Raw genomic sequence first — 27985 nt, forward strand, 5'->3', positions numbered from 1 at the left:
CACTACAATCACCACCATCCTTTACTTTAATGGCCTGGAGTATGAATGAGAATTTTCTCATATCTAAAAAGTTCATTTGTAAATAACTATAATTTAAAGAGAAAAAAAATTATTTATGTTCATTAATAACTCTGGAATGGCAAACTATTGATACCTGTTTGTATTGCCTCATGATATTTTTCCTGGGCCAATTTGCAGATGTTATGGATAACGATTAAAATGTAGGCTAGATGCTTCACATTTCATTCTGTACATATTTGCAGCCGACAAGCTTGTGCCTTTAGACAAAAAAAAAAAAAAAAAGTCCATGCAAGAGAAAAACAAAGCATTTAAATTCTCTATTCAAGAGCCAATTATTCAAAAAGAAGCTGTTACAACCTTCTTAGTATCTGATATTAATTGCACAAAAGAGATTTAAGTAATAGTTGAAAAATAAACAAATGTCTCAGCCTTCAATGAAAATTTTGTTTAAGCCCTAAAGTTTTGTTTTCATGTGCATAATAAAATTACTAAATAAGTTCCAAGATTTGAACTATATGCCAGTAATATTTATTTCATATCCAACTCACTAAGACTATGTCTATAGTATGAGATTATTTTGGAATCATAACTCTCAAAATAACTATTTCAAAATAAGCTTATTCCCCAAGGGTGCATCTACACTGCATCCAGAGCGCGAAATAAGCTATGCACTGCAAGCTATGCAAATTGCATAGCTTATTTCAAGTTAATTTCAGAATAACTTATTTCATAATTTGGCACTGTCTACATAGCGCCAGATTTCGAAATAGAGCACTAATCCAAAACGTCACATGGAGTAAGGGAGATGAGGTTTACAAGGACATCGGAATAGTGAGCCCATTATATTTCGAAATAGTGGGATTGTCCATGGAATAGCTATTTCAGGATATTTCCAGTATCCCAAAATAGCTCTGCAGTGTAGGGGCAGCCCAAAGAAAAAGGAGTTATTTTGAAATAGCGAGCTTATTTCAAAATAAACTGGCTTGGTAGTATGGACGATCTGCTGGTTATTTCAAAATTTTGAAATAACGCTCCAGTATGGACATGCCCTAAGTATCTTTGACAACACTAATTTTATACCTCTAACTTTCCCATAGGTATTAGTTAATGCTCTTTGAATTCTAAAGAGAGTTTTCAAAACTCAGAACACAAATATTTGTTCCACAAAATAGGGAAAATTCCCTAAGTAAAGTGAGCAGTGAATGAGGAGGGATAAGTAAAATAGATTTTTCCATGTGTTCATTTAATTTCACCTTTCAGCATCACACTATTGGACCTCTCTTAAAGCTTATATATAACACCCCAGGGAAACTTTTAATTCACACTGTGCACATTTATACTATTTACAGTCTACTCTTTGTAACAAAACAATTTCTTAGTCTAGTAGTCTGTTATTGGCCTTAAACACATACGTAGACTTTGATAAATGAGCTAGTCAAAAGCTAAAAGAAAGGGATATGTTTTCATTAACTAAAATACAATATACAATTAATCTACATGAATTTGACAATAATCCCTGCAGTTTTGCTAATGTGCGTGAGAATCTAAAAAAGAAATTACCAATTTCTCTGTCAAAAGTAAGGAACCAGATCATCTCCCCAATTCCTTTCTCTAAATGTAGAGTATTACAGTATTATTATTTAGAGTTTCCTGTTGGGTCCAGTATTGGAATCACTTCTCTGTTCATCAAGACACAGATTTGCCTCCATAAGGTTTAGGCCAAAATTGTCATATGTAGCTACTGAAGCTAAGCACCTCAGTATGTGGCCTCCTTTTCAATAATATTGGGCACCCACATCTCTTTATGTAGAACTTGAGGTCAATAAATCCATGTGTAGGTTTATGTATCTAACAGAGTTTTAACCTCGACCTTTTCTTCCAAAGAAGGCTACTTAAAATTGTTATTTGTGCTATGGAGGACTAAAATACCAGTCTTCTAGGCAGACTTGGCAGGAGTCAATTCATGATTATTTTCATTTTGATACTTCAGTTTTTATTTATTTAAATTTTCAGTTATGCAAAATTATGGAGGAATCATAGTAACAGTAGACACTGAGATTCAAAAGTTAAAGCTTTTAACTTGAAAAATTGTCATCACATGTCATAATATGCAAAGTAAATATCCTTATGTCAAACTCTAGTAAGTTCTCAAGCAGTATTTTTCTTACTTTCAGCCATACTCAAAATCTACAGATAGGCATTTTTGTCAGTTTGAGCATGCACAGTGAAACTGACATTTACTGATAAATATCTAATCCTTCCAAACTGATTTTATAGGTAAGAGAAGAAGTCATTGATTAGAATTTTGTCCTTCTAGCTTTGATCCTATAATTTGGACAAGGTGTAGCTGACTTAAAAAAATGTTTGCAATTTTAAGAAAGAAGAAATTAAAGCTGGGAGCAGTTAGATTGTAATATAACTGCCTAACTCTCAGACCAAATATAAAAAGTGGATACTTGTCACCACTTAGAAAACAATTTAAAATTTGAGTTTCTACCTATCTGGTGATATTCTCTCTGTGGTGCATCTGCACTGCACGCGTAGCAAATTGTGTAGCTTATTTTGAGGTCATTTTGAAATAGCTTATTTTGAAATTTGGTGCTGTCTACACAGCACTTATTTTGAAATAAATCACTATTCCGAAATGTCCTTTATTCCTCATGGAATGAGGTTTACAGGGACATTGGAATAGTGAGCTCTTTATATTTCAAAATAAGGGACATGCTCAAAACACATGGAATAGCTATTTTGGGACATTGCAAATATCCCAAAATAGCACTGCAGTGTAGACATAGCCTTTTTGGCCCTCCTTTCTAGCATTAATGCCCTATTGGAAAAAATGACCAGATTTTTTTGAAAACAGAAACAATGTGTGCCACCAAGTAATCATTTCTCCCTGTGGCTGATGAGGTAAATCATCTAATATGATGAGACTTGAGCAGCTGTTGTGTTCTATAGCTGGGTGGCACAGTAACACAATTCAGCTACTGCATGCCTAATCACGAAGCAAGCGATTCTGCAAGTTACTCAAGTTTATCCTACAATCTGGTTTGGTTACATACTTATTAGTTACTTGGCGAACCAATTTGATTTACAAGTATTTCAGTACAGTGCCAGTTCTAAGAAACGGATACTTAAACATGGTCCATTTTACAGGTTTCGGGCGATGGTGGGGGGAACAAACTAGTCTGCTTCCTCAGAAATCAGTTCTTAAATCCTAAAAGAAGAGGCTTTTTATCGACCATAATGAAGAGTCAATAGTGTTAATAGTGGCTATGGTTTTATTCAATGCCTTTACATGGAAAATTAGTGTTCCTGCCTTAACCTGCTGTGTAGGATTTACGTGTCAATACTTCAACTTGCTTCTTCCTACCACTTACAAATTAACATATTTAGCAACATGCTAAATCTCTCCTTCTCAGGAGGGAATTTCACATACCCATAAAAAAGCCAACGGAGGTAGGGGGTCAATTAAGAGGTTTTGTTTGGATTCTAACCTTTACGATAGCTTTTCAGACTGACAGTTCAAAAAATGTCTTTTGAACCAGAAGATAGGATTTGTGCAAAAAAGCAAAGTGTTTCAACTCTTTTTAGTCTGGAAACTATTTAAAGCAGACCCTTTTTTGCAAAGTTTTCTTTTTACCTATAGAGACTACAAAAGAGCACTATTGTCAAAGAATTCCCAGCCGTCTATTTTAACCTAATTCCTATTTACAACTACCTATGGCTAAACTTCCAGGAATTCCAGAAACACAAAGAATTTCTGATTCTTGAGCTTGGAGCTTTCAGAAATGCTAAGAATAAAGATGGCAGAATCAGAGCTGAGACACAGAACTGTTAACAAGGATTCCATTGCAATTGTCTTGGTTTCTGTAGCAATAGAGTTAAATACATTTTTTTATAAACAGAAAACACTATTAGGGAGGTACAAACGAGTCTTTTAATATGTGGCTCTAGCAGAAGCACTGAACATTGTGACAGACAAATCAATAATGTTCATTCAGCTTGTTGTTAAAGTTAAAAACTAATTCAATAAGGTTTAAGATTATGGGGGGTTGTTACATTAATAATGAAAATCTTTATGTATTATTGAGAGTATCTATGGAATTTCTTTAGCTGGAAGACAAGATTCATGCAGATTGTTTCAGAAGATCCTAGGACAGTGTGAAATTTTCAGATTACCTGGGTACCTGTAAGAGAAAGGTGTATATGTATTGATATAATTGCTCTGGTTTTACACCCTTTGAAGCCACCACTCCGACCCTGAAATGTGTGAATATACTACAGGTTGAACCTCTCTAAACTGGGACTCTCTGGTATAGCAACATCTGTGGACTGCCAGGACCATGGATGTTCCAGGACCAGAGAGTGCTGGTGGAAAGCTGATGGCTGGGAGCTCTGCAGGCCGGCAGGGCCAGCAGCAAGCTCCAGCCAGTGGCCAGGACAGGGCAGGAAGGGCCAGTAGCTGGGGTTACCAGAAACAACCACACCTGCCTGGTCCAGTAAAACCTCTCATCCAGGTCCAGTTAGGTCCCAAGGATGCTGAACCAGAGAGGTTCAACCTGCAGATCAAACTGGATTCTCTGAGGATCAGACAGAGAAAGGGCTGTTGGATAAATAGCCTGATTTTGAACTGGCTGGGGCTTCTTCCTAATCCAGCAAACATACATGGAGGGATCCAATCATTCGGGAAGGGACCTACTGAGGAACCATGTGAAGGGGTGCACTGCTTGCTCTGAGCTGAAGTGTGGTAAACTTGAAACCATAAAAACTACAGGTGTGGGGAGGAGGGAGAGGGGAAGAGGAAGATGATTGGATTGTTCTTAGCAGAATCCACATTAGGGTTGGTGTTAACTATGGCATGTTATTATCATGTGTTTACATCCTTTTAAATAGGTTTTCTATAATTCTGTTACCATAAGAGTGAGGTGGTATTTCTAGGCAAGCCTTGTTTTCTACACGTAACTAATGATAAACACTTATCTTTCTCCTCAGAGATTCCAAGCAGATGTTTTATGTGTACTGGAAACAACAGTGTACACAGGGAACTATGCAACCTAGAAATACCCCATTCAGAAGGAAGAGAAATTTGGGTCTCTACCTACTACGGGCAACAGCTGAGGAACTGGAAGCCTGAGATTGGGCATTAAAATGGGAATACAAGTGGTGTTACCCTGAATTGTGACACACAAAAAAGATATGCCTAGACCTCAGACTATGTATGAGCTCTGAAAGGGATTTAGGAAGTTATAGATGAGAAGAGACGTAAGACAGTGTTTGAAAATATTAAAAAACTAAGTTTAGAAAAGTAGCAGAGAAACCAGGACCAGACTGTGGGGTGCTCAATGTGACTAAAGGTAATGGCTCACTTTGCAAGTAAGGAGCTCTGCTTGCAGCGAGATATTATTCAAAGTAGTTAGTACCACACACTGGCCAATGAACTATTTGTAATGGGAAGGGCATTTCATCCCTTCTACAAACTGGTAGACTATAAGGGAAGACTGAAGATAGGCACAGAAACAATTTGAAGATTCCTAGCAAGACTGAATCTACAGGAGGTGAATGGGGCAGGGGGAGAATGAGCTATTCAGAACCAATATTGCAGGCTTTACAATGCTTATCAACTATTTTTGGAGGTCTCACTGGCAGTGAGTAGAATGAAAACCTTTCCAGGCTGTGCTTATCAAGCTGTTTTATAAAGTTTATATTGCTTGGCTAAGAGTTTAATTTCTCTAGATGGCAAAACTGTTTTGTGCCAGAAACTGTGAAATGTCTCCAGCCCTGTAGTTATGCAAAGATAGCAGGCTTCAGAGTGCTATAGGAAGGATAGAAGAGTTTTAGTTGGGAGCGGGGGAGAAATAATCTGTTTCCTTGCATATTAAACCTCTGCATACCAGCCTCCTACTCACTTATCTTCAGGGGTCTGTGAATGACTTTGTGAGGTTTCTAGTGGCTCCTTCCCTCTTCTTTAGAACTGTACTCCTTAGCCACAGGCTTATGAGAGGCAGGATGGGAAACATCCTGTACTTGACACTTACTTTCTTGGCTCACATGGAGGCAGATAAGCACCCTTCTGGCTTATCCTACAACCTTAGGCTCTCTCTGCTGTCTGGCAAACAGACTTGGGATCTTCCCAAATTTCTTTCTTTCTTTCTAACTCTTCCAATACCACCAATTGTAGCACACAAGTGGCTATATGGCTATTGGGGTCACTGCAAATGCTGCAAAGCAAAGGAGAGTGAGAGCAGGCATAGCTCAGTCCTTTAAGCCATTTCCCTGAAGAAGGAACTTTGTCATATTGCTGAGGGAAATGTTGTCAGTACTGTGAGACACCTAGCAGGTATGGAGCTGCTCTATAACAATTCTATGAATAGTTCATTTGACTTGGTTAATAACATATCATTATATAAGCTTTCCCATGTCATTGTGTTGATGTAGCTTGACAGGAGCCTGCTGCCAAAAGTGCATGAAAAACTATACAACAGGTTGGGAACTACTAATGCTATGAAACTTACTGTGCTTAATTACTACATTTTAGACAGATTATAACCATTCTAAAGCATACTTTGTTTTGTAGTGTATATAGAATGCCTGGGAGAGATGTGGTTTTGTACAACCTGGGGTGAGATTTTTATTTTTATTTATTTATTTATTTGGAGAGGCAGGGGAGGAGTAGTAAGTCATTATAGAGTTTTCAGATGACTAGAAGAGTAAAAAAATCTAAACTGTTCTCATAATAGTCCTTAAATCAGGACAGATTGAACCTGTCTTCATGCTGAATGACAGAAAAAAAATATACTTTATGAAATATATTGTAAAATATTGGTATCAGATGTGCTCACCCGACTACCTTGAAGCGTTTACAGTAAATGTAAACACCTTGAAAGCCTCTATAGAAAAATAAATCTTTTTTCCTCCTTCTAAATAGATATAATTTGTACAATAATATTAACAAATAACCAGCAAGGAATTATATGTGTCCATTTTATCCCCATAAAGATAACCCTACTTATTGTTTCGTCATAGTAATTACTCCACTGATTTTTATGGACTATTTACTTAAATTATAGACTCAGGGTTTAGGATATTGTGCGATAGGCAATGACATGGTCAGTGAGTTATATGGGCTCATGATGTCCCTGCTCCATCAATATTTGGAGTTGGGTCTCTCCCCCACCCCTGCCTGGAGCAGTCCCTAGCCCCCACCTGCCGGCCTCCCCCGCACTTCCTCCCCCTCCCCCATTCCTGTCCCTGCCATGCAGAGCTTTTAGTCTGGCTCCCCCTTGCCGGCATGTGCTGCTGGTTGCTGCTGCCATGCGCAGCATTTACAGGTCAGTGGGGAGATGCCAGGATGTGATGTGATGTCACGGCCCAGGACTTTAAAACTACTTGGCGCAGCATTGCGCCGCATGACCTAGCTCCAGGTTCGGAGTCCTGGGACTTCTGGGGCCCGAGCGCAGACTCCAGCCCCACAAAGTGGAAGGTGAAAAGGAAGGGAAGGGGGAAAACTAGGGGGAAGTGGTGGGAGAGGAAGGGACTTATATGGAGGGGGTGGGGGGAAGAAAGGGGAAGGCACCAAGGGACGGGGTGGAGGAGACACAAATACCAGGGGGCCAAGTTCAGACAATGAGGAAAAGGGCAGGAGGGGAGGTGTCAGTGGGATGGAGGACAGGGTGATGCTGGGAGAGGAGAGAGTAAGGGCATTGGGGACTAGAAAGGACAGGGGGAGGTGCTGGGAGAAGGCTTGAAAGAAGGGGTGGGCATGAGAAAGGTGGGGATGGAGCAAGTCATGTGTGAGGGCACAGAGAGACATGAGGGGAATGGGGGCAGAGAGTGGTGAGGGGGTGGGCATCAGGGAAAGAGAGGGCAAAGGGGGCAGGGGCAGTAAGGGAAGGGGGAGGCACCAGGAAGGTGTAGGGGTAAGGGAATGTGCAGGTGCCAAGGGATTCTGAGGGTGAAGCAGAAGGGCAGACACCTGCAGGGGAGGAACCAGCATCAAAGGAGAGAGGCAGGGCAGGTATGCAAAGGGAGGTGTTAGAAGAGGAGATGAGGAGGGATAGCTCACGTGATCAGAGTGGGGCTACTGAAGGAGTGGGCACAGGGGGCAGAGAAGGGCTGGTGGAGGGGGCAGGTCACAGGAGGGCTGAGGGCAGTGATAAGGGCAGGAGTCAGGACAGCAGACGAGGGTGAGGAGTTGGGGGGGCAGCAGGCACCAGGGGAGTTGATGGAACAAGGGGAGGAGACATGGTAGCAGAGAGAAAAGGTAAAGGTTTATAAAATATTTATTAATAACTTGGGTGCCACAGTGGCACATCCAAACAAGTCACATGAACTCAGTACAGGTGCACAACACAAAATTCATTCTGCTCAGGGGAGGAAACTCTTAGGCTATGTCTACACTGGCAGCTTCTTGCTCAAGAACATCTTGTGCAAGAAGTCTTGCTCAGGAATATGTACACACTGCCATGTGCAAGCTGTGCTTTTGCGCAAAAGCATCCATGGCAGTGTGGACGGTCTCCTGCGCAAGAAAGCTCCGATGGCCACTTTAGCCATAGCGGTTTCTTGCGCAAGAAATCCCTGCCGAGCATCCACACTGCCCTCTTGTGGAAGAGAGCTTACACCTGTTAGAAAAGAGCATAGCTCTTGCCCAAGATACCCTCTCTTACCATGCTGTACTGTAAATTTCCTTGCACAAGAGCAGGCGGGATACTCTGTGGGTTCTTGCTCAAGAATGGCTGTACTTGCACAAGGAGCTGCAAGTGTAGACATAGCCTTAGAGGTAACACTTCCCCCAGCCTCTCTGCCCCCAAGTTAATGTCACAAACTTTGGGTTAATGAAATTGCAGGATAGTTGCATGAGGGAGGTTTGATGGGGGCTAAACTAATCCCTGTTGGTAGGAGGATGGTGGGAAAAGTCCTTCGAGAGGGGTGACATGGCACCTTTTACTTCTGGTCATGTGTCCATCTTGCCCCGAGTGTGTTACCTCCCGAGGCGTGGTTAACGAGGGTCAGGGGGTGTAGCTAATGGGGATCAGGGCGTGGTTAACGGGGGTTAGAGGGTATGGCTAATGGGGCACCACCAAAAATTATACAAATATGCCACCCTTGGACACTGTAGTAAAGCTTCAGTGAGACAAACACAGACGGTTCCAAGACAGATGTCTTTTTGGGGAGATTGAGGAGGCCAGCATGGAAGAAAAGTGCACTGCCAGTCTCTGTGCTTTGCCAGTTCTGGAGATAAATTGAGATCTTCACTCTCCAGCAGCATGCCTCTCTGAGCACGGAAAGCCACTTAATAGAAATACACAGTGGACTAACTTGTTTCTTTTAACTGAAGCCCTTTCAAAGGTTAACAGATATTTTTCCTGTCAGAGTAGCCTTTGCGGGGGGGAGACTAAGTTGAGATGAAGGCTACTTCTTGCACGGAAATAGAGCTAAATCACTCCACAGATACTAGCTTCAGCACTCTGCTATATCAGGCTACTTATTTCCTATCCCTCTCCAGAAAGCCTGTCCAGGGCAGCTAGAATCTGGAGTTATGCTGTTTCTGCTCATTAGCCATACCTGAATTTGAATATGAACCAGCTTTTTATCTAGAGTTATTAGTGAAAGAGCAAACACAGCTTATTAGCTGGATATGCCAAGAAAGGGCAGTATTTCAGCTATATTTACATGGTGTAAGTTATTTCAGTCTGGTGAGGTTTGTGGCAAGTTGCATTGAAACAGGATTCTCCTGAAGCCTGCTCCTCTTATTTCTTTTGATCAAGAATACTTATTACAAGACAGGGGAGTAGTACCCAGAGCACTATCAAGTTCTGATCAAGCTACTAGTACAACCATGATCAGATGTAAAACAACAAAAAGGTTTTATTTGGCTGTCACCATGTACAAAGACACCTACTGCAGTCTTATCTAACCTCCAACCAATGTAGAGACAACAAACTATTATCTCACATTTGACTGACCTACCTTCCTTCGGAGAAGCTCTGGCAGGCAGTATATCTGAGGTAGCTATCAACTGTAGTTCACATCAGCTCTACCATCTCTCTGTGAGAGTGACAGGCAATAGCCAGCCAAGCAGGGCCATTCCTTTTCAAGCTTCTCTCACCACACTAATCATCTACTGTTCTTTCCAGTCATCCCTTAAGCTGCTAGTGATCTTCCCTTTCTAACTTCTCCCTCAAAGCCTGATCCCTACTGCAGGTGTTAGCAAAACAGGGCTGATTAAACCCACAGACGATCATTAACTTTAACCCAGGTGGGTGCCATTTGTAGACCCCAATCACAAGGAATCAAAAGATAAAGATATATTTAAAACAGAAAGCTTGTGTGTTTTCAGAGCGTTAACATTCATGAGTTCTTGTTGATTCAATTAGGCCTTTCAGGTATAAACCTGCCCTGGGGTTGCTGTCAAAGCATGCCGTTGGAGTAGAGCTGCTGGTAATAATCCACCTGAAATTGCTCAATTTCATATAGAAGAGCAGGCTTCCCATATCACCAAAATATTGTAAGACTAGACAGTAATGTGGCCTTTCTCAACATGTACATATTAGAGTTAGAATTCTTCCACCTGTTTTTAAAAAGAATGTTTATTATGTATTTGTTAAGATTGTATTAATTCATGGTCCATTTGCCAATACTAAACATACATAATAACCATATGGCCTTCAAACAGAGCTTGTTTCCTGGCCTACTCATAAATTTAAAATTTAACCAAGTTGGAAGAAAAATGGTATGGTAGTATTAAAATAGCCAATACTTTAATTCAGTAGGTCCTTTACAAATGTGTGATGAATGGGAATGTCCCTTAGAAATAAATCCTGCAGATGCATGGAAATATAACAGACAACTTTATAGCTGAGAATTTTACACTCTATTCTAGTTTATGCATTTACAATAAATATTTTTGACAATTACCTTTCCCACCTTTTTGACCTCTAGATGTACTAGTCATAGAGTAAAAAATAATATAATCTATTTTGTCTGACCAATGTATGATGCACTCTTTATTAATTTTATTGGCACTTCTTACATTAAAATTGTCATGCATGAGTGTTTAATTCATTTACTGTGTTCACTTTAATATTGTATGTGACCATGAACCTCCCTTTCTGCAAATCTTTGTGCCTTTACAACTTAACTGCATGAATATGGGCAGAAGCTAAAAACAAATGAATGCAAGCATTGTTGAAGTTAAATTAAAAATTCACATAAACATACATAGAACATTTTGCAAAATATTCTTACAAAGTTCTCAGCTACTAATTGAGATTATTCAAATGTTGTTTAAAAGTTAGGTCGTAATTAGAACTGCCAAACAAATCAAGTTTGATATTTCTAGTTTTAGACAGTTTTGAATTACTTGAGCACAAAAGTATCATGGATGAAAGTGAGAGCTAAACAATTATGCTCAAATGTGTCTTTGCATAAATGATGATTCTTAAACCCAGCCATTTATATTGTTATAAGCACTATAACTAAGATGTTCACCATGTGAGGAATTCAATGACTAATTCTGTATAAAAACAGACATTAAATTATTATTTGGTAAATTCCAGAAGATAGTATTACAAAAAATTTGCTTTTAGTAAATCATGGTTCTTGTGTATTTTCAAAATCACTGACTAGAGATGGATGCACATTATATGACTAATTGTGCTGAAAATACAATTAAGTGCCTGAATAGAAGATCCTGCCTCAGTGTTTCCACTCTCTTAATTGTTTTGTTTCCCTGATTCAACAAAGCACTTGATTTAGATTTAAACGTATGTATAAGTGCTTTCCTGAATAAGAGAGGAGTTTAAGAGCATGTTTTGTTGAATCAGTGCATTAAGCATCATCTAAAAGCCTACGTTATTGAAAGCACATAGAACAATTGCATACCTGTTCAAACAGGAAGAAAGTGACATATTATATATCTGTTTAATAAGTTTTTAGAGAGAGCTGAATGGTTTGGTTCCCAGAACCACCTAAGGGTTGAAAAAAATTTTTTTTATAAGTAGCTGGTTGGCAGACGTTCTTTCAAAATGACGATTTTAATGCTGCTGTAGTTTAGTGGTAGTGTTCAGATAACATACAGTCATCTTTTTGTACAGGCATCTTTTTCATTAACATTATAAATTAGTATACGGAAATAAATTGTATTGAGCTAGTGAAAAATTTCTGATGGAGCTGAATTTTCTGATGCAGTGGCATTCAGAAAGGCTGTCTTTCCACTACAAAGAAAAGTTGGAAAAATATACGGAAATTGCGAACTTGTGTATCTTTTTCCGCTTTTCTTCCAAAAGAGGCTTTTCGGACATTTGCCCTCATTTACATGTGGCCAAATGTCAGAAAAAAACCCTCTTTCAGAACATCCCTTCTCCCTTGTAAAACGGGGCTTACCGGGGTGCCGAAAAAACACGTCTGCTTTTTTGAAACTTTTTTTGGAAAAGCAGATCTGTTCATTGGAAAAGCTCTGTGGTCTAGACATTCCCAAAATGCTGATCTAATGAAATTGAGATACTGTGAGAATTCGTTGTTTAAAAACAACTGGTGAAAGAATGTCAAAGAGCTTCATTTTAATAAGGATATAGGGCTTGCTTTAACTCTGTTGTTCTGTCTTTTATTTTAAATTCTATAAACCAATATAAAAGTTTACATGAGAAATTCAAAAAGAAGCACTGCAATCTTAATGTAATGAAGAAAGATGTTTCAATAAATTTGGTTTGACATTTCCTAAACTGTTTTTTTTTTATTTCCTTACATTGGAAATTTTGACTTTTCATCCCAGTTTGGTATCGGAGGAAATTTCAAATATTCAGAATTTTCCAGTGAACAGGAATTCCAAGTACAGGCAGTCCCCGGGTTACGTACAAGATAGGGACTATAGGTTTGTTCTTAAGTTGAATTTGTATGTAAGTCGGAACTGGCTCCAGATTCAGCCGCTGCTGCTGAAACTGACCAGGGGCTGACTACAGGAAGCTGGAGGCAGAGTTGCTCTGCCCCCAGCTTCCTGGAATCAGCCACTGATCAGTTTCAACAGCGGCTGAATCTCGAGCCTGGGACAGAACAGCTGGGCTGCCAGGTAGGTCCCTGCAGGACCAACCCGGCAGCACCCCAGCTGCTCTACCCCAGGGTCCACAACAAAAGCCTGGTCTGCTGAGGGGGGGGGGCGCACTAGCTGCGCTCCCCCCTCCCCAGCAGACCAGGGACACCGGGAGCAAAGCCGCAGTGGCGGTGGAGACCCGCACCTACCCGGCTTTGCCAGAGCAAAGCCTCACAGGCGCGAGACCCCTCTGCCTCCCTGGCTTTGCTCCAGGTGTCCCTGGTCTGCTGGAGACGGTCCCCAGCAGACCAGGGCACCCGGAGCAGTTTTTCTCGCCCCGGAGGTCGCTGCGAGCTCCAGGGCGAGCTCCAGGGCGAGAAAGCCCCGTTCGTAAGTGCAGATCCGACATAAGTCGGATCCGCGTAACTCGGGGACTGCCTGTACTAGCCAGCTGTAATATGGTACAGACTTCTCTTCATGTACATTTCCCCTTCCTCTGACCCCTGGTGGACACCAGACATGAAATGAACAGCCTTGACATGCTAGGGGTTGTTCCTTCTCTGTTTCTTATTTCCAGTTTTAAATAAATCTGGATGTTATGGCTTTATTTCCTCCTGGATAATTTCTGACCCAACAGTATGCATCTGTAATATGTTGTTTACCGTGAAATACTCTCGTTACATAATTCCCTGCTGCATGCCTATCCTCAGCTCCATATTTTGCTGCAGAACAATTCCACTGTATGCTGCACCTGAGCCTAATAATGTGTTTGCTTATTATTCTGTATAACTCTATTTGGACTGTGTCCCAAATAGCTTATGTTGACTTTGCTGGGTTGCATGAGGGTAAGAGGTAGTGTTGGAGCAGTTTACTTTCTCCCCCCCCTCCCCCATTTCACAGCTGCACATTTTGCCTGTGACTGTACAAGTTATCTCTGTGGTGTTTTGTGCCATGCCTGTCAGTTCCTGCTCTGATTTTGCTATCAGTTACTTCTTCCAGCTTTACATGTGAAAAATCCATATTTTATCATGCTTCAGCAGATGCCTCCCTCATCCTTCACACTTTTCTTACTGTTTTACTTTCCCTTCCTGATGGTCTCATTTCCTCCTTTCCTGCTTGCCCGGTGCACCTTCAAGTTGGTTGGTGGGTTTGGAGTTGTTCATTTTTGTTTTCACTTTCTATCAAACCTCCTAGGCTCTCATACATTTTTCTGCTTCCCATCCTTCATAGGCAATTGAGGGGCATTTCAGCTGGAAATTTCAAATGGGCCTAAGAGAATTAGGAACCCAACTTGTATATGTCAAGGAGCTGGCTTCTAAATCCCATGGGTCCCATTGAAAGTCTCAGTCCACAATACAAGATTATTCATTTTCTGTTCATGGAGATGCATGCTCGCAGTGTAAGGGCTGCATGCCTGTAATCTCCAAAGAAAATGAACCCATAGTGAAACCTGAGGTTATGTCTACACTGCAGGAATTTGTTGGTAGAGGCAATGCAAATGAAGAGCTGTCATTTGCATAGTCTCTTCTGATCCTTTTTGCAGAAGAGGTTTTTGCACACAAAAAAGCAGTGTACATGCGGCCATTTTGCACTAAAAAACCTTTTTGCGCAAGATCCCTTATGCCTAAAAATGGAAGTATACAGGATCTTGTGCAAAAGGGTTTTTTTTGGTGCTAAATGGCCCTGTCTATACTGCAGTTTTTTGCACAAAAATCTCTTCTGCAAAAAGGATTGGAAGAGACCATGCAAATGACAGCGCAAGAAATGCTAATGAGCGCTTCATTTGCATTGCCTCTGCTGACAAATTCCTGCAGTATAGATGTAGCCTAAGAGTGAAACCCTGGCTCTATTCAAGTCAATGGCAAAACTTCTGGGCTACGTCTACACTGGCCCCTTTTTCGGAAGGGGCATGCTAATTTTGAAAGTGGGAATAGGGAAATCCACGGGGGATTTAAATATCCCCCGCGGATTTAAATAAACATGTTTACCGCTTTTTTTTCGGCTTGGGGAAAAGCCGGAAAAAAAGCATCTAGACTGGCCCGATCCTCCGGAATAAAGCCCTATTCCGGAGGATCTCTTATTCCTACTTCAAAGTATGTTGAGGGACAGCATGTTGAGGGACAGCAGCACAGCTTGGGAACCCAGCCTGGTTCGGTGGATGTGCTTCCCCCTACAGCCGTGGTCACCAACCAGTAGATCATGAGCTACCGGTAGATCTCAGGGGCTCTAAGAGTAGCTCTTGAGCCCTCTCTGAACTGCACACCTGCGCAGTACATTTACATTAGATTTCCTCATTTGAGCAGCTACTCACTGAGCAACAACACAGGTGAGCACCTGCGAGGAATGGTGGGAGCTGGGAGATCGGGAGGGCTGAAACACCCCAGCCAGCTGACTGTGGCTTTCACAGCTGTAGCTAGGCGCAGCCTCCCTGGGCTGAGTGCAGGGCAGCCGGGCTGGAGCGAAGAGAAGCAGCTGCCCAGGGCGCTCAGCCAGGGTGCACCACACTCCACGTGGGCTGGTGCAGAGGAGAAGCTGCCTGGCCTGCTGGCTGTGGCATTCAGCCCAGAGAAGGCTGAACCACGCTCCAGCTGATTGGGCGGCTTCCCCTCTGTGCCTGCCCACGTGGAGCTTGGTAGCACCCTGGCTAAGTACCATGGCCAGCTGGCCGGGCAGCCACTTTTCTTCGCTCCAGCCCGGCTGCCCTGTGGTCAGCCCGGAGGGAGCGCGGGTCAGAGGCTTCCCTCCGTGGCTGGTGTAGGGAACTCCCTGCCCCCAACCTTGTTCCCTCTCCTCTGCCCCAAAATTGTCCCCTGCCCTCCTGGCCCCCTGTTCCCTCTCCCTTGTCCCCCCGACCCCGCTGCAGAAACCTGCCCCCCCTTGCAGAAACTTGTTCCCCGGCACGCTGCCCCCTGCAGAAACCAGTTCCTTCTGGCACCCTGTCTCCTACTACAGAAACCTGTCCCCCTGCTCCCCTCTGCAGAAACCTGACCCCCCGCAGCACCCTGTCCCCTGCTGCAGAAACCTGTCCTGGCACCCTGCCCCCTCTACCCTGCCCCCATTGGCACCCTGCTCCAGAACCCACTAGCACTCCTCCCCCGTACTGTGTCCCCTGCTCCCAAATGACTTTTCTATGGGTCAGTGACCCCTGACTCAAGGCAGGTTCCCCGCCATTCTCATAAATAAAGACAATGCAGAAACTTTTTGTGTTTAACATAGTATTCTATTTAAAAATGAAGCCTGGCCAACAAACCCCCAATTGGGGCCAAGCCCCCATCTGTCCACAACCACTCCTGCACTCCCCTTTCTCCAGACCTGAGCCTATCAAACACTGGAACCTCATGCCCTCAGCCCCTCACATACCCCAACCCAAATTCCTGCACCCTCACATCTGCAAGCCTGTGGCTTGCTTAGTATCCCAACACTGCCCAGCCTGGAGCCCCCTCCCCGAGCCAATGTCCCCTTCTCCACCTCCTCCTGCATCCAGATTTCCTCCCAGAGCTTGCACCTCTCACCCTTTCCCACACCCAAATCCCTCATTCCCACTCCAGAGCCTACACATCCTGTCTCAACACAGCAAGTGTCCAGCTAGACTGCAGGCGTTTTTCAGGATTCTGGAGATATCCCAGAAAAACTCTTCTGCATCCAGGGTTGCATTTGTTCTTCCACTTTTTTAGTGGAAGAGCAAACAGGCTCTTTTGGTCACCCCTATATTCTTCTTTCCACAAGGAATAAGGTGGCTTCCAAAAGAAGGGTTTTTTTTCTGACATTTGGTCCAGTGTAGACAAGCCAAATGTTGGAAAAACCTCTTCCTACAGAAGAATAAATAAAAAAAAAAATAAGCAGCAGTATAAGGATTGGGGATAGCAAGTAATGGAGAGGAGGAGAATAGAGAGGGCAGGGCTTCAAGGAAGGGGCGGGGCAGGTGATCTTGGCTTGGTCTGTCATTTAAAAAGTGATCTTGGGTGTAAAAAGGTTGGAGACCACTGCCCTACAGCAACCACAGCCTGTCCCTTTCCAGATGGCACAGGGCCAGTAGAACGCATTGGGAGCTCCACTGGGAGCCAAGCTGGGAGCGTTTACCTGCACTGCAGTGGAGCAGACACCAGCATCAGCCCCTTTCTTGCTCGTGCAGTGCACCAAGGTACACCAGCCTGTTTTCACGTTGCAGCCTACTATGCCATGAGAAGCCCCACTTTGTATAAGCATAATCCATTCACATTAGTGGGTTGTGCAATTTAACTAAATTGACAGTTATACTGGTGTGAATTTTCCTTAGGTAAAGATTATTAAGATTCTTAACTGAATTGATTGAATAAGAGTCTTATTCAATATACAGAACATCACTCCAATATCTTCAGTATGAGCCTACTTCTTTGGACCCTTCTTGTTGCCATTTGCTTTATGCTCCTCCTTATCGTAATAATTTGGATTTCAGAGACAAGTATAAAAATAGTCTTATCTAGCACTAGGCCCAAGAATAAAATAAAATCCTGCTATTTATACAGAAATACCAAGTATACTTCTTTGTTAAAACAATGCTTATTTTAAAATATTTTAGTACTTCATTTTTATTTAATTTTCAAGTGTAAAAGCTCATGTGCAGATATATTAATTTATTAATTATACAATTTTTAATTCAGGGTAACTCGGTAGCAAATATCTCTAATTTATATATTACCCAAGAATGTGGATAGGAGATACAGCTGTGTATTTTCAGTATGCTTAGCAGCTTTAGATGATTGCATATGCAATAAAAGGCATTAACACGTATCTTATTTGATATTTTCAGGCAAGCAACATGGAGAAAGAATAAAATAGATTCATCAGTTCATAAACTTTATGGCCAGAAGAAACTGTTTGAGCAGTCAATCTGATCTCCTGTATATCTGAAGCATCCACTTTCTACACTGTTACCTCTGTATTGAGCCCAATAACTTGCATTTGGCTAACCTATAGCTTCCAAAAAGACATCAAGACTTGATCTGAAGACCTCAAGAGCTGCATTGTGTGCAAGCCTACCAATGGGGGTAGGGGGCAAAGAGGGCAGTTGCCCCATTGCCTAGTGATTCAGCTACTGCCATTGCTACAGCAGTAGCTGGAGCCACAGGACCTTTAAAGTGCTGCCCAACCGTGCCATGTGGGGTAGTGGTGGGGAAGCATACCGCAGTCTGGCCAGCACATAGGGCTGACTGACCCTAGCCTCATTCCTTCCTCTCAACACTCCACTCCTTCCCGGAGCTGGACCCTTCCCCCACAGGGCTTGCACAGGCTGTTGGCTCCCCTGATTGCGTGATAGATAGTTCCTCACCATTAAACATTTGTGCCTAATTTCTAATTTAAATTTCAGTTTAAATAACCTTTTCTTAATTGACTTTATAAAAATAAACACTATATTTATGAAAAATACAATCATTTAAATAAAGCATGTACTTTTTCCTTTTATTTAAAAAATCAAAATTAATTGCAAATTAATCTAAATTAATTTACCAAGCAATGCCAAGTAAATCTGCTAGTATAGATTAAGTGATTTGACAAAGCCGCAGTTAGACACACCTTCCAAAAAATCAATTGGTCTTACTCAAACTGAACACCCTTGATGTTTTAGGTGGGGGCAGGGGTTCTGCAGATCTTCTCTCATGTGAATTTACAAACTCTTCATTTAGCTTCAGGCTAAGTAATACAAATGTATTGACTTAAAATGTCTAAACACCCAATGTACAGTGACTAGCCAGAGATAAATGTGTGCTATCTTCTGCCTGAACAGAACCTGCTAATCACCTTCAGTGACCCATCTAAACTCATATAACTTAAGAATACATTTTTCAGTAAAAATATATAAATTCTTAAACATTATCCATACATCTGTCACATAACGATTAGGATGACAGGGGCATAACTGGCTGTTGGTAAAGTCTTCTCTTGACACCCCTGGTGCATCTTTATGTAGACAACTGATGCAGGTGATCCGCCATGCACCCTCTACCCCTTCTGCCAATTGGCACCAAGGGGTCTGAGTCACAAATATATCAAATTTCCCTTAACAGAGTCTCCCACTTAAAGCTATAAACACAGTCATATCACAAAATTTGACCATACATCATCAGTCAGCCTTCACTCTCTCTACTTTTATGAAATATCATCCAACCTAAATGCCTTTAGGAAAGTGTGGTCTTTAGAGCATATTGAATATGCAATAAATTCAGGCTATGGTGACCCTAGGAGCAGAGCAAATTGTGTACTCTTGGATTCTTCATATCCTGGATAGTGTTCTGCTGGCAGTCTCATTTGTAGAGAAAGTTCCTGCTTCCATGTTTACACTGAACGCTACTATAGCAATATGACAGGGAAAGATAGGGTCTTTTACGTAAGTGGGTCCCAGAGAATTTGCAGCTTTATAGCATAAAACCCAGTCACTGACCTCCACACAGAAATGTATATCAAGGCAGTATTGTTCTCAGAATATTGGCCATACAAGTTATCTCCATGCCATGCTGCATTCAACAAGCAGGCAGCTTGTTATAAAATCTAGGCTTACATTTTCAAATCTGGATACTTAGAAATATTCTCCAGAATTCACACATTTGGCCTTCAATGGGAGCTGCTGAGTACTCAGTACTTTTGAAAGTGGTCCACTAATTTAGATGCATAAACATGAAGTTTTGAATCTGACTTTAGACACTCAGTTTCAGTCTAGTCTTAACAAAAGACAGGCATGATTGTAGCATGATGTGCATCAAAGAGAAAAGGTCACATATTTCTGACCAGTAAAAGATGAATAATGCCTTTAGGGGAACAGTTACAATTTGATCTTTGAAAAGCAGCCCTGGATTTAATGCATTATTTCTCTGAAAAACAACTGAAGTGGCTTTGGCAGCTGCAAAACATATTGAGGCTTTCTTGTTATTTCAGTTTCAGTTATTTCACACAATGCAACCCTTTTTTCCAGTCAACCCAGCCAGAAAATGCTTTCTGCATTCTCATGATTTTTTTTGCTTGTTTTTTTTGTTTTTGCTTGGTTTCTTTTTAAGCATAGCCTAAACTCTTTATTCTTCGTCCGATAATAGTAAATGGCCTCCAGCTGAAAATTTCCAAAAGTTGCTGGCATACAGATGAAGAACAAAACAGATGGGAGTTAAATTTGAGCACATGAATGCAAATAAGTAAATAAATGCAATCATGGGAGGGAATCAAAACACGGACATCGAGAAGTACAATTTTTAAAGTTAGAACTCTTTGGCTTACAATTGTCGTGCTAGAGCAGCAATACAGGTTGAACCTCTGTAATCTGGGACCCCGTGCACTGGCAACATCCATCGTCAGACAGGACATGACCACAGATGTTCCAGGACCAGAGAGTCCTGATGGAGGGTTGGTGGCTGGGCTCCCCGGCGCACCGCAACTAGGCACAACCCAGCCAGGCACAACCCAGCAAGACTGCCCAGTGGAGCCAGGAGCTCAGTGCTCCACAGTGGGGCGGCTCGGCATAGCAGGGAAGGAGGTGGGGGGACCGGCAGGGTATCAAGGCTAGAGGCAAGGGGGAGCTGGTCAGGAGGCTGGTGGATGGTCCAGAGCTGGGGGGAGTTGATAGCAGGGGAGCCAGATATGACCTCCCTTGGTCCTGCAAAATCCCTCATCCTGAACTGATCAGGTCCTGAGGGTGCTGGACCAAGGAGGTCCAATCTGTACTCCTCAGTGGTTCAAGAGCAAAATTGGCAATCAGTATTCAAAAGAGCCACAGTAGTGTGAATTTGAGGTTTCATTTACTACAGTATGACAGAGGAAATATATATTATCTCAGCAAAATGAGTTACCACATATTATTTTATCAAGTTCCATTGGCTAAAAATGTAATAAAAGCATCCTGACTGGTTAATAACTTAGTTTGCTTAATAATTAAATCACACTATATTTTAATATCATCTGTTGCAAAGAACCCATTAAAGAGCCATGTGAGGCTGGCAAGCCTCAGTGTGAGTGTCCCTGTCTGAGAGACAGTGGCTGCTGCTTCTGGCATTTTAAGATAAAAGGTAACAGAGGTCAATAGGTGTAACAGACCAAGCAGCAGAAATGGTGCATCTTTTATTAAGCCTACTCAGTGGATGGCAGTTCCATCAGCTTCACATGGCAACTATTTCTTCTTCAGCTTGAGTAAGAGATAGCATTTAGGACAAGGTAAATAGACCTTCTAGAGAGGGAATGGTAATTGGATCCATCACATATAACTGAATTCAGTCATTTTCAAAGAAAAATGCTTTCATTTCATTTCACTTTTCTGACCAGTCTCTATTATACAAAAGTTGATCTGAAGAAATGTATTACCTCCCCCACCTTGTCTCTCAAGTATTGTTTAAGAGAAGTGGAAGAGGCAGCAATTTGGCTCTGCACTGTGGACAGTGCCAGTGAAAAATATTCTGTGGAAAAGACAGATTTGCCATGAATCAAGCAACCTATGGAAGATGTTTTTAAATATTCTAAATAATATTTATGATGGCATAAAAATAATAGCTAAACCCAGTTTGAGTGTGGCAAAGGGGTTAATGCTCTACTTTATATGTGAAGAAAGGAGTCACAATTAGGGATGATGTTAAGGGAAAGAACAACAAAATATAATAGTTCTATCAGGACACCTCCACATACATAATATAGTAAAAAGCCCTAATCAGAGAGCAGGGAAGCCAAAGTATGTCACCTTTCACCTAATTAGGGAGAATGTTGTATGAATGCTGACTAAAAATGTCTTCATATCTTATTGAAAGTTAAAACTCAAAATATATGTGAAACAAAATCTATGCATTCTAGCCATACAATTAAAGGACTATAGGTTTAATCTCTATATTGTTATAAAACACCTGTTTAAATTTGTTAAATAGAGCTGTGTACATAATCATTTTTTCACTTCAGAGGATGAAAAATAAAAATATACATTTGGATCAAACTTTTGGCAAAATGAAAAATTCTAAAAAAATAATTTTAAGTAAATTAAATGGTTTGTTTCACTCAAAACAAAACATTATTGTGACAGTGTGCTGGCTGAGGAAATCTGAACCACACCTCTCTCATACCATCTACAATCAAGAAAGGGGAATTGGAGCTGGCAGAGTAAGCCCAGATCTGATTGACGAATGGGGAACAACGGTCGGCCTTGTTAGCAATGGGCTTCATAAAGGGAGGAAAGGAAGGAAGGAAAGAGAGGAGCTAGAGAATTAGAGGAAATGGGAGCAGGAGCATCTTGTAGATGGTATGACAGAGGTTTGGTTCAGATTTCCTCAGCCAGCACATTGTCACGATAATGTTTTGTTTTGAGTGAAACAAACCATTTAATTTCCTTTAAATTATTTTTTTAGAATTTTTCATTTTGCCAAAAGATAGGAAAAAAATTCTATCAGCTTGATCCAAATGTATATTTTTATTTTTCATCCTCTGAAGTGAAAAAGTGATTATGTATACAGCTCTACTTAACAAATTCAAACAGGTGTTTTATGACAATATAGAGATTAAACCTATAGTCCTTTAACTGTATGTCACATAGATTCCCTGAGAGCTGCAGCAGCCAGCACAGTTCCCATGGCTGTAATACTGAAGCTGTTCATAGTTAAAAGGTTGTGGGAAAATATACTGTAAATAAAGAGAACTGGCAATTGCACCAACTCAGAGGTTGTTGTCTGGTTTGTGGGTGCAACAGAAGCAGAACGGAGGGAGGCCCAGTCGCACCTCTGTTACAATTGTGTAAAAAAAAACAAACTAAGATTAAAAGTGAAAAGTTATTTCTACTGAAAAAAAAATCACATTTGATTTTGAAAATGTCAAAAGAACCTAAAAATAATTAGAACTTCTTCCAGTCAAAAGAGTCAGGCAAATTTGATGTGAATTTGTAAAATGTTGCAGTCTACCTAAATATATATTTTTGGTGAAAAAAAAAATCATCTAAAAATGTCACCCATTTCTATTGTCCAATAAAATACCTTCTAGGTAGTAATTTGAATTCCTTGGATTTTTTCATATAAAAAAAGATGAAATATCATTAGGGAAATCAAATTTACCATAAATATCAACTTCTTGTTTGATGGATTAGGTTCTCCTTCATTTTCTGATTAAAACACCTAAAAGATGAAAAATAGGTCATAGTTAGCTGCCATATGGTCCCTAAGATGGCTAACAGCTTCCCTTCTGATCAGCTTGCTTGCTGCCTGGCTCCCGGGTAGCCTGGATGGTTTGGGTGGACTGGCCAGTTGCCACCTCCCCAGCTTATAGGAAAACTATCCAGCTTCCCAGTTGCCTGATTCTTGCTGTTTGGCCAGCTTTCCAACCAATCTGCTTGCTGCTAGCCAGCTGCCTGGCTTTTGAGCAGCCAGACTTGGCTGCTGACTGGGTTCCTAGTTGTCCAGCTTCCTGGCTGGCTGGAAATGGCAGAGTAATCTCCTAGAGAAAAAGATGGACACATTTAAAATCTAATGATAAAAATAAGTATTTATTCTTGGTTCCATTATTAACACATTTTGAGATCCCATAACAAAATTTATACAAATGAATCACATAGATATGAGCAAAACTTTTGTAGAGAATGCAAAAATCTCAGAAAATTGTCACCTGAAATGTTGCTGCGTCGCAGATATGAAATTCAGCCCAGGTTCAAAGAAAGGCTCGCAGACTACATAAGGGAACCATGGCTCTGTTGCAGGTGACCCACGTTCCCGGAAATCTTAGATGAGGTATGTTTTCTTGCTGAAATCATGTATTCATTAAATCAGGTAGACCTGGTGGACCTGAAAGTTTCATCTAAGGTTTGATTGGATTTGGGGAGTTTGTTTGAATTGATAAATCTGAGTGAAATTCCAGAGACCCATTTCTGTAGGGCTTTAAACACCATTGACTTTAAAGGAAAGCAAAAGGAGTAAGAAAACATAGAGGATGTGTCTACATTGGCACAATCTTGTGCAAGAGCAGCCACTTTTGCGCCAAAACTTGCTTCCTGTCTACACTGGCCACGAGTTCTTGTGCAAGAACACTAACGTTCTAATGTATGAAATCAGGGCTTCTTGCGCAAGAGGCCAGTGTAGACAGGCAACATGAATTTCTTGAGCAAGAAAGCACTATGGTTAAAATGTCCATCAGAGCTTTCTTGCGCAAGAGAGCATCTCCACTAGCATGGATGCTCTTGCGCAAAAGCACATATCTTGCGCAAAGGCACATACCAGTGTAGACGCTCTCTTCTGGAAGAGTTTTTGCACAAGAACTCTTCCACAAAAGAGTTCTTGCGCAAAATCATGCCAGTGTAGACGTAGTCTATAGAAAGGCTACTCATCACAAGGACTGCGAGCCGCATGAGGCCTGTATCCCATTTGCTTGTGGTGCATAGTGTGGTTTGGGGCTTACGGTGCAGTTTGGGTTGATATGTGTTTTAGTAGTTTAAATTCTTGAACTGTCATTGCTCATTAAAAGTGCTGTCATATGGGTGGAAATTAGGCATATATTGCATTAATATCAGCAGAACTGACTTAAATGGGGCCTGCGTGTTGTATAGTCTTGCCTTAATCTTTGTATTCATGCCCATCAGCGTGAAAGAATCTATTTGCATCTGTATTGGCATGCATATGCAACCACATTTAAGTTGTAGCCCTCGGCTTGTGCTGTATCATTGTGGCCCCGAGGGCTTCCCAAGTTTATTAGCCCTGCTCTATAGGAATGTAGGAAAATCTTCATAAACCTGTGCACTGAACCAAAGTTTCACAGAGATCTGATCATTTATTCATCAACCACTACATCATGACCTAGGGATCTTCCATATTTTTAAACTCCCTAGGCCCAGGATTCTGCCAGAGTCTGAATATCTATACCACAGTTTAATAGCTCAAACAAGGTTTGTACAGTACATGTTTAGTCACAGTGCTGCAATTAGCCCCTGTGTGTATGGGGGAGGGAGGAAAAGTAGTGAATTAAGAGAAATGCAATCATAAGCCTGAACTCATTTTTCTTCACTCCAAACTGTGGAGTGGCAGTCTCCCCCTCTATAGGACAAGAAGCATGTGTTTGTCATCCAGCTGCCAAAGGGAGGATGCCCAACTCCTCATGCCACTTGGCCCTGAGTATAGAACTGAACTAGAGATGTAATAGTGCAGTTGATTAACTGATAAGCAAAAGCTTGTAGGTTAATGCTATAGACTGCACTCATTCCCTCCCTCCTCCCCCAACTGCCAGTAAGTTTTTTAGCAGGATGGTCAGCAGCTTCTCCCAGTCCTGGCTTGCAATGGGTCCAGGACCTACCCCTGCTGTAACTCTGCATTTAATGTGTTATTAGGAGGTAGGTGGGCAGGCACTCCGTGCACAGGCAGCAGCACAGAGTGGCAGGGACTCCTCAGGAGTGGGGCTGGAGTTTACTGGCTATCAGTCCTGCCCCCAGGGACTATAGAATAGGTGAGTAACCAATAACAATTCATGAGGTTACTTCACTATTCAGTTAACTGATATTTAACATCCCTAATCTGAACCTTTGTCTTCTTGCTGCCCAGCCTGGACTTCAGGGAGCGGCAATAACTATTTACTTCTTCACCTGAGTGCAGGCTATTGATCTTACAGAGCCTACAGCTCTGCCCAGAGGTTGGCCAGAGTTAGACAATGGGACACCTGTCAAATTCTCCTACCTGTAAGCAACACCCAGCATTGTGGTAGGAGGAATGACCTCCCATTGACTCAGAGGGAAAGGGACCCCTCTTCTGCACTATGATACATAAACCAGACATGGAATTGTGCTGGTATTTTTTAGGAACTATTTTTCTGCTTTTCTCTTTCATCAAGAAAATCTGACTTTTCCTGGTTTTCCAGAAGGGCTTCTTAAGGTCTCAAATATTTAGCTTGATTGCCCACAAAGTAAAAGAAGAGGTAACAAGAAAGGAGTTGAGTCTTTGACAAAACCCTCTGTCTTACAAATGTTCATTAGCCTTTGGAGTTAAGTACAGGCAGTCCCCGACTTACGCGGATCCGACTTATGTCGGATCCGCAATTATGAACGGGGCTGCCCCAGAGTACACGGACTGCGGGACCTCGCGGTCCTGCCGCCCGTGTACTCTGGGGCTTTCTCTGCGTCTCCCTGGTCTGCAGACCAGGAAGACGCAGAGCAAAGCCGCGGAGGGGCTCGGGCAGCCCAGGGGCGCCTGGGCTGCACGAGCCCCCCCCTCCGCCTCTCCCGCCCCTCCCCCCCGCGGCTTTGCAAAGCCGCGGGGAAGCCGGCAGCGGAGCAGTCCAGGCGCGCCTGGGCTGCCTCGCTGCCCGAGCCCCCCCGCAGCTTTGCAAAGCCGTGGGGGGGGGCTCGGGCAGCGAGGCAGCCCAGGCGCGCCTGGACTGCTCCGCTGCCGGCTCCAGCAGACCAGGGAGACGGGGAGCAAAGCCGCGGAGGACCCAGGTGGCGGGACCGCGGTGCGTCTCGTTCCGCCTCCCGTGTCTTCCTGGTCTGTTGGGGTTCGGGGGGCGCAGCTAGTACGCCACCCCCCCCCCAGCAGACTAGGCTTTTCTCTGGACGCCTGTGGCAGAGCAGCTGGGGTGCTGCCGGTTGGTCCCGCAGCGCCGCTCTGGGCGCTACTGGTCCAACCCAGTAGCACCCCAACTGCTCTGGTCCTGATTCAGCCGCTGCTGGTCAGTTTCAGCAGCGGCTGAATCAGGATGCCTGGGGAAGAGCAGATGGGGTGCTGCTGGGTTGGTCCAGTAGTGCCGAGGAGCGGCGCTACTGGAGCAACCCAGCAGCACCCCAGCTGCTCTGCCCCAGGCGTCCTGATTTAGCCACTGCTGAAACTGATCAGCGCTGACTACAGGGAACCCGAGGCAGAGTTGCTCTGCCCTGGGCTTCCTGGAATCCGCTGCTGATCAGTTTCAGCAGCAGCTGACTTGGGGATGCTTGGAGTTCTTAAGTTGATTCTGTATGTAAGTCAGAACTGGTTTCCAGATTCAGCCGCTGTTGAAACTGATCAGTTTCAGCAGCAGCTGAATCTGGACGCCAGTTCCGACTTACATACAGATTCAACTTAAGAACAAACCTACAGTCCCTATCTTGTACGTAACCCGGGGACTGCCTGTATTAACAAAAAGGGGGTGGGGCAGAGAGAATCAAACAGCTTGGTTATGACTCTCTCCTGATGCTATTCTACTGGTTCTCCAGCCACCAGAGGCTTCTCTTGCAGACAAGACCTGAATTTATAATGTAAAAAACAAATAAGTTTGATAAACAGTTTTTAGACTTTCTTTGACCATCATAAGAAAGCATACATTGGCACAAAGTTAAATTTTGTTTTTTTCTCCTTTGCTGGTCATGGACAAAACAAACAGCACAAAGAACATATGGTATTTCAACAGCTCAAAGCACAGAACATACTAAGATTTTTAAATGGGTCCTTTTCTTGACTTCACTTCTGATATTAACTAGTTTGGGGCATGATGAAGGAGTTCATTCATTACAACCCAGTGGTCAGGCAAGGCATAACAGACCCTCATCTTTCCTGGTGTCCCTATTGAATGTACCCTGATCCAGCAGCAGTCTCTCTTTTCTCTAATCTTCCTGCCAGATCACATGTTTTGTGTCTGACCCTTTCGTGGTATACAGAGAGTCCACCAAGAGGTACTTCTTTGGTTAGTCAAGAGTCTCTGGGGCTGTGTCCAGACTCAGGGTTTTTTTCGAAAAAAGTAGCCTTTTTTCAAAAAAACCTCACCTGCGTCTAGACTGCAGCCGCGTTCTTTCGAAATTAAATCGAAAGAACGCGGCTTTTCTTTCAACGGCGGTAAACCTCATTTCACGAGGAAGAACGCCTTCTTTCGAAAGTTCCTCTTTCGAAAGAAGGCGTTCTTCAATGTAAATAGGGCTTCTTCGAAAGAGAGCATCGAGACTCACTGGATGCTTTCTTTCGAAAAAGCAAGCCGCTTTTTCGAAAGTTCAACGTGCAGTCTAGACGCTCT

At 42.4% G+C, this 27985-nt stretch overlaps 1 long non-coding RNA gene across 2 annotated transcripts in view; it reads right to left on the reverse strand.

Moving 5' to 3' along the window:
* LOC142829440 (uncharacterized) overlaps nt 1–10143 on the reverse strand; it is a 72082-nt gene extending 61939 nt beyond the window's left edge. Inside the window, exons 1-2 of one of the 2 annotated variants that reach the window (XR_012903853.1) lie at nt 9991–10143; nt 155–278 (exon numbers count right to left, since the gene is read on the reverse strand). This is a non-coding gene — a long non-coding RNA (uncharacterized LOC142829440). The remainder of the gene's footprint in view (nt 1–154; nt 279–9990) is intronic. The other variant, XR_012903852.1, reaches the window with a different exon arrangement.
* Between the last annotated feature and the right edge of the window lie 17842 nt (nt 10144–27985).

This window comes from Pelodiscus sinensis, chromosome 5, assembly GCF_049634645.1.
Source record: "Pelodiscus sinensis isolate JC-2024 chromosome 5, ASM4963464v1, whole genome shotgun sequence".
In the NCBI taxonomy this organism is placed as follows: Eukaryota; Metazoa; Chordata; order Testudines; family Trionychidae; genus Pelodiscus; species Pelodiscus sinensis.